A 7,532-nucleotide genomic window follows, 5' to 3' on the forward strand; every position below is an offset into this window, starting at 1 on the left:
GGATAGATAATGGAGTATTTTCTCTCAATTTGTCATATGCAAATGGACTAGGCATTGTTGATGCATTTATTGCCTCTATATATTGAATATAGTTATTGTACTTATTGTATATATAATTTTTCTTCTATTAGTTATAGCCTTCTTTTTATTTTAGACAAAAAGGGGAAATGTAGTGATACTTTGTAATCTAACAAATAAAGTTTGCCTGAAGATCAGAGTGCAGAGCTAAGCCACTAGTTAGCCACACACCTAGTTAAGAGCTAAGTTACTATTAGCCATACACGTAAGCCACTAGTTAGCCATAGAGGACAGACAGTGGTGGCTACACCTTTAATCCCAGCACTTGGGATACAGAGGTACATGGATCTCTGTGAGTTCAAGGCCACCACTGGGACTCGATAGTTGGTTTTCTCTTGAAGTGGTAGCTTTGGGTTATCTGTAGTCAGATGGACAGGAGCCAATACTTGCATGTATGTATTGGCATGTTATAGCCTATGATGGGATATGGCCTGTGGAAGGACTTGAGAGGCCACTGTCCATATGGTGAGGGAGAAGCAGGGTTGGCCATGACCTGGAGGGTTGAAAGGAGATATGTGTGTGAATGCCTGTGCAGTTAATGTGCACACTTTCCTGTGCACATGCCTGCATGGAGCGCATGTACCTCCATTTTAAATCCTAAATAAGTATTTGTATACCTTTGTACATGTGTGATGATAAGGGTATGTTGTATTTTCACGTATGTATCCATGTATTGTGTGTGTGTGTGTGTGTGTGTGTGTGTGTGTGTGTGTGTGTGTGTGTGTGATGCGTGTATGTGTAGGTCAGAGGACAACCTCAGGGGTGCCATCTCCTTAGGTATTTTGGACATGTACCTCACTGACCTGTAGCTTGCTTTTTCAACTAACTGGACACTGAACCCGAGACCCTCCTGTCTCTGCCTTGTCATAAACATGATCCACTCTGTAGTTTTTTGTTTGTTTGTTTGTTTTCATGTGTTCTCAGAATTGAACTCAGGTCCTCATGTTTGTGTGACCAACATGTCACTAAGCCCATTTTTGTTCATTTTTTTGAGACAGGATCTCAGGCTGGAGAGATGGCTCAGAGGTTAAGAGCACTGGCAGCTCTTCCAGAGGTCCTGAGTTCAATTCCTAGCAACCATATGGTGGCTCACAACCATCTGTAATGAGATGTGATGCCCTATTCTGGCGTGCAGAAATATACTCAGACAGAACACTGTATACATAATAAATTAATTTAAAAAATGAGAGAGGATCTCATATAGCGCATGCTGGCCCCCAAACTCATAAGGATGATCTTCAGCTCCTGGGCTTTTGTCCCTTCCTCCTGAGTGCTAGGATGATAGGCATGTGTCACCATGCCCAGCTCTATGGGGTCAGCCTTTTTTTTTTTTTTTTTTATAAGTGTGTGTGTGTGTGTGTGTGTGTGTGTGTGTGTGTGATGCACATATGAGTGCAGTTAGTTACTCCCATAGGCCAGAAGAAGGTGTCAGATTCCCTGGAGCTTGAGTTATAGGCAGTTTTGGGAACCAAACTCAGGTCTTCTTCAGGAGCAGTAGGTGCTTTTAATTGCTGAGCCACCTCTCAGCCCTGCATATGAGCCTCTACTGGAGTTTACACTTGCCTGTTGGTAAGCAGCCTCACGCATGCCTGGGTGTTCATGCCACTATTCATGGCAGATACCAGCGCTTCTTATGTGTCAACCAAGTGCTTTCCAAGGATCAGCTCAGCCTTCACAGCAACACTGGTGCCCAAGACAAAGACAGAGCCTCATCCTTACAGTTAGCCCCTGACTGTCTGGAGCCGAGGCCAACTACATAAAATGTAGAGCTCATCTCCCAGTTACCCATGGAGCCTCTCCTCAAGTGACCAGTCTCAAGAGAGAGAGGCAACTGGTGCTGTAAGATTTACTTCCTAACTATGTTACATAGTGAGAAGTCAGTCTGACCCCTATGAATGGCCTGTGAGACTAACTACCCCCCCTTCAACTGCTACAAAAGATTCTCACACGACCTCAAGATCCCACCTCCTAGAGCCACTGGTGGCTGCTGTTGCACCAAAATATGTTTAATAAACTCTTTACTTCCATCTTTTTGGGTCTTTTTGATATTTTTTTTATATCACTGGCCTGCTGCCATCTTCCAAGCCTGGCGGGTACCATTATTTCAGTTGGGAGATGAAGAAGCTGAGGCACAGAGAGGTTGAGTCTAAGGCTTCAGAGTACAGATTTGAACTGACTTACTGCTTCCTATGCAGAGGCCCTGTGTGCCTTGTGTCCACTCCCTCTGGGAACATGGCCCATATCACCTCCCTGAGGGATGTGTGCATGGGGCAGGAATTTCCATGCCTATATGGTCAGGGATGTAGGGGCTTAACCAGGGCTCTTGTGTCTGTGTCCACATGTCCATGAGTGTGGTGTGTGTGTGTGTGTGTGTGTGTGTGTGTGTGTGTGTGTGTGTCAGAGAGAGAGAGAGAGAGAGAGAGAGAGAGAGAGAGAGAGAGAGTCCATCTGTCCCTGTGTGGGTAGCACACTTAGGATGGGGTCATGGCTTCTCCAACCTCTGTTCAGTGGCAGAGGGCTGCAGAGGGATCATGTAATGGCAGCCTGGGTGGCTCTTGGCAACTCAACCCAGCCCTCCTACGGCCCTTAGGGTGGCCTTTGTTTCTGTTACTAGGGGTCTAGAGTGGGCATGCCTGTGGAATTCTAGGCATTTGTCCTTTCAAGGGGGAGGAGACTCATGGAAAACTTGAAGCTGTGGCTCAGCCTGAGGAGCATGTGCAGTCAGCTTTTCATTCTCAGAGCAAGTGGGGCTGGTGGTGTTTTCAGAACCCACATGGACCTTGCTTGCATGTAGCTTGCATCTGCTGTGGGCCTGGAGCCTGACTCAGTGGGGCTTCCTTAAGACCAAGCCAAGGGTCCCACATGGCAGGGCTCCCAGGCCAGCAGAGCCACACATCCACTACAAGTAGCACTGGGGCTGGGGCATCAGGTACCACTGTTGGTTTTCAGCTGGGTGCTGAGGGAGCTGGGAGCAGCTTCCATCTCTGTGAGGTTGGGGGCATCATGCTTCTGCTCTCCCCAGCCTCTTACACTCTCCTTGGTGAAGAGTCCACCTGGAGAGGGGCCAGCCGACTGCTTAACCGTGCTCCCAACTGCCCCTGCTGCTCAGTGCCCTTGTATCCTGGTAGCTGGAGATGAGACTTGAATTTGGATAGGGTCTTGTCTGGTGGGTAGAATGCCTGTCTAGTATGTAGGAAGCCCTGGTTTGGCCCTAACACCACATAAATCAGTGCTCTGGAGGTAGTGGCAGAAGAGCGATCAGCTCGTGGTCAAGTCTCAGCATGGTCTGCAGAAGACTGTGTGGAAACAAAACAAAAAATGGCCTTTGCAAAGGTAATCAAGCTAGGGTCAGCTCTCTTTTTAACATGTCTCACTATGTAGCCACACTGGCTTCAGACTTGGAGCCCTCTATCTGTGCTTCTTGAGTGCTGGGATTGCTGCACACACCATCACATCCTGCTATATCATGGTTGTACTAAGTTAGTGGCTCTCAAACTGTGGGGCTTGACCCCTTTTTGGAGGTTGAATGACCCTTTCACAGGGGTCACCAGAGACCATAGGAAAACATAGATATTTACATTATAATTTGTAACAGTAGCCAAATTACAGTTATGAAGTAGCAAAGAAAATAATTTTATGGTTGAGGGGTCACCACAACAAGAAGAACTGTATTAAAGGGTCACAGCATTAGTAAGGTTAAGAACCGTGGCTCTAAGGCATCACACATTTGGTCCTTTACCATAGCAGCCTTAGGACTATAACAGCACTGTAGCTACCCCCATTCCCCCTTTATGAAACAGGATTTCACTGTGTGCCCCTGAGTGCTGGGGTTAAAGGCCTGAGCCACCTCTGCCTGGCCCCCAAGGTCATTCTAGAGCAGGGAATTCCTGTGTATAGGGTGATCTCTTGGTCCTCAGCACAAACCATGCTGTATCCTAGCTTGTCAAATAGACCACACCACCATGTACCCAGGCCTCTTGTAACAACATATCAGCCAGACTATTTGTTTTCTGCAGCCCTCAGTTCAAATTCTGATTCTACTACGTGTCGTGGATTAAAACCTTGACCATGTTAAAGTCCCTTTTCCACAAATGTAAAACAGGGCAGCGTCTTGCTTAGGGTTTTTATTGTTGTGATAAACACCCTGACCAAAAGCAACTTGGGGAGGAAAGGGTTTAGTTCATCTTACGCTTACACATCACAGTCCATCACTGAAGGAAGTCAGGGCAGGTATTCAAGGCAGGAACCTGGAAGCAAGAGTGGAAGCAGAGGCCATCAATGAACACTGTTTATTGGCTTGCTCTTTGTTGTTGGCTTAGCTTGCTTTTTTACACAGCTCAGCCCCATCTGACCAGGGGGCATCCCTCCTCCACTCCATGGGACTGACCCACCCTCATCAATCATTAATCAGCAAATGCTCCACTCACAGGCCAATCTGGGGATGTTCCCTCTTCCTAAATGACTCTAATTTGTGTCAAGTTGACAAAAAACTAACCAGCACAGAGAGTAATACCAAAAAAATATGTGGACAGTACCCTGCCAGGCTGGGCTTAAAGAGAAATGGCTGCCAGGAACCCAACAGTTGCTTCTTTGGTCTGGAACAGAAACAGGTGCCAGAAGCGTGTACACCAAGTCTAAGGGCTTCCTGGAAGAGTGTGCCATCTCAATGAAGGTGTGGGTGGGGGCAGATGAGCACAGCAAAGCTATGCACAGGGTGGGGAAACATATAGGAAATAGGAAGAGCCCACCTAGAGGTGCTGGGGTCCAGGAAGGCTTTCTCAGGTCAGAGGAGGCCTGAGGCCAAGAGAGAAGGAACAGGAGAAGGTAGAGGAAGGCATTCTAGGCTGTAAGAACAGTAGGTACAAAGGCCCTGGTATAGGGTAGTGTGGTCTGTTTGATAAGCATGGAGACAGGATGGTTTGTGCTGGGGACCAAGAGGTCTCTCTACACAGCAGGGATTTCTTGCTTTAGAACATGACCTTGGGTCTCAGGGCATCATTGGGAGGTGTTGGTGGTACTGTTGCTATTTTGAGACAGAATTTCATGTAACCCAGACTGTCATTGAACTCCCAGTGTACCTGGGGATAGCCTTGAACTTCTGATCCTCTGCCTTCACTTCCCAAGTGCTGAGATCACAAATGTGTGGTTTGAAGCAAATTCATATTAGCACCCCCAATTAATGAGTTGCTCCTTAAACAGCACCCCACTTGGTAGTCTAGACTAGCAGACCCATTATGCCACTTGGAGTATTTTTCATCCTTCAGCTTGCAGTTGGGAAGAGAAGTAGAGGGCCAGTATTCTCCAATTGGGAGGGCCTGGCATCCAAAGGCTTGTGTCTGGATGACATTTGCCTGATGCTGATCTCCCTGCTTCTGGAGTCCCATAGCCCTAGAAAGCAGAGCCAAGAATGGGCTTACACGGAAGCCTGTCAGGCTTTGTGGATGCTAGGATTGACCAAGAAGAGACTTCACTCTCCTGAAGAACTACTAACTGATGTTGTAATTTCCCCTGGAGCCCAGGCCGGTGACACCTGAAAACAGGCAAAGCTGAAACATGCAGGCACTTCCTGCATGAGACTCTGGGCTAAAAAGCATTTACCTCACATTCCTTACCCTGAACCATATCCTGCCCCCCAGCTCCAGAAACAGTCAGCCCAGAGGCAGGATTAGAACCAAAGCCTTGTGTGCTCCAAAGCCGGGCCATACAGGCACTCGTTTCTCAGTCTCATTCTTCTTGATCAGCCAGTTTCAAGTGTTTTGCCTGGAAGCAGGTGAGCAGGCAGAGGGATATGAGGAATACTGTGTTCAGCTTATCTAGGCTCCCTTACTCCTCATACTTCTGGCCCTGAACCCTTCCTCCATTGGAGGGCTGGACAAAGTCTCTTGCAGATCCAACCTGGGATCAGATCAAGTGAGACCCTCCTGGGCCAGCCCCCACTGAGCTCCTGACTCCCACCCTCATCCTCCCTTGGGAACCAGCATAAAATGACACCATGTCTGATGTCCCCAGCCATGTGTCTTACTAAAAGTCGTCAGAGGCCTCCAGAAACTGTCCCTTCTTTTCTGATTCCAGGTTTTTTGGGGCTTTGATGGGAGCCCAGTCTTGGTAGGAAGGGCAAAGCCAACATCTGCCTGTTCTTTGGTACTAGAACTTCCTGTAGAAGTCCTTTTGGCGTTTCTGTACAATGCAGTATAATATGGGCGTCCTCCAGGCTCTATTCAGCCTGGACTGGGTGTGTGTTGGTTTGGTTTGGCTTTTTTTTTTTTTTTTTTTTTTTTTTTGTCAACCTGACACCATCTGGAGTCATTTGAGAAGAGGGCTTCTCAGCAGAGAAAATGCTTCCACCAGGTTGAGTGGCAGGCAAGGCGGTGGGGGCATTTTCTGTCATTAATGTGAGGGAGTGCATCCCTGGTCTGGTGCTCCCAGAGTGTACGAGAAAGCAGGTTGAACACGTGAGGAGAGCAAGGCCGTCAGCAGCATTCCTCCAGAGCTTCTGCTCCCTTTGCTGTGAAAGGCAAACAGGATCCACATTGTTATACATTGTTATTAAGTCTCCATATCTTACAAGAATAAGCTTCTGTTTCCTAAGCCTAATGTATCCTGCAAACCAGTGATGAACTTGTGACCCTGTGACGTATGCCCACCCCCTTCGCCTTGGTTAAACTCCTGAACCTGTGATACATGATTGCCCCTTTGCCTTATGAAATGTGTCTTCCCAGACACCTTAATGACTCCCCTTCCAATGATGTGTTCTTGTTTTTATCTGCCCCCCAGACAGCCTTGAGCCCCGAGTCTCCCCCATGCTTCTATCAAGGTGTTAACAGCCAATTGTCTTGACAGCTGTTTTCTATGAACCCTAACCCTTCCCCATAAAAGGGACCTCAAAAGCCAGTGAGGGGCTGCTCTCTGAAACCCCAACTTAGGGGGAGGCAGTCGTCTGGCCAGTCCCTTGCATACTTCTGAATACAACTTGTTTTAATCAGACAGCCATGGAAATGTTTTTATTTTTTTTTTCTCAGGTCTAACATTCCCACTTTGAATCCCTGCTTCCATCACTGATGAACCATGACATGGAAGTGTAACCCACATAAGCCCTTTCCTTCCCAGTTTGCTTTTGGTCATGACATTTCATTATAGCAATGGAAACTTAGCTAAGACAACATACAAGATGTGTTCTGGAAACTTTAAATCCACTGTTGGGCTGGATATGTAGCTGGCAGGAGAACATTTGCTTAGCATACACGAAGCCCTAGCCCTATGTTCCATCCCCAGTATCACATAATCTAGGCATGATGGCACACATGCAACTCCAGTAAATGAGAGATGGAAACAGGATGATCAGAAGTTCAAGGTCATCCTTGAATACATAGAGAGTTTGAAGTCAGTCTGGGCTGCATGAGACCTTGTCTCAAAACAAAGTAAAACAAAACAGAGAAACTAAAACATAACTCAGC

Source organism: Cricetulus griseus, chromosome 7 (assembly GCF_003668045.3).
Source record: "Cricetulus griseus strain 17A/GY chromosome 7, alternate assembly CriGri-PICRH-1.0, whole genome shotgun sequence".
Taxonomy (NCBI): Eukaryota; Metazoa; Chordata; class Mammalia; order Rodentia; family Cricetidae; genus Cricetulus; species Cricetulus griseus.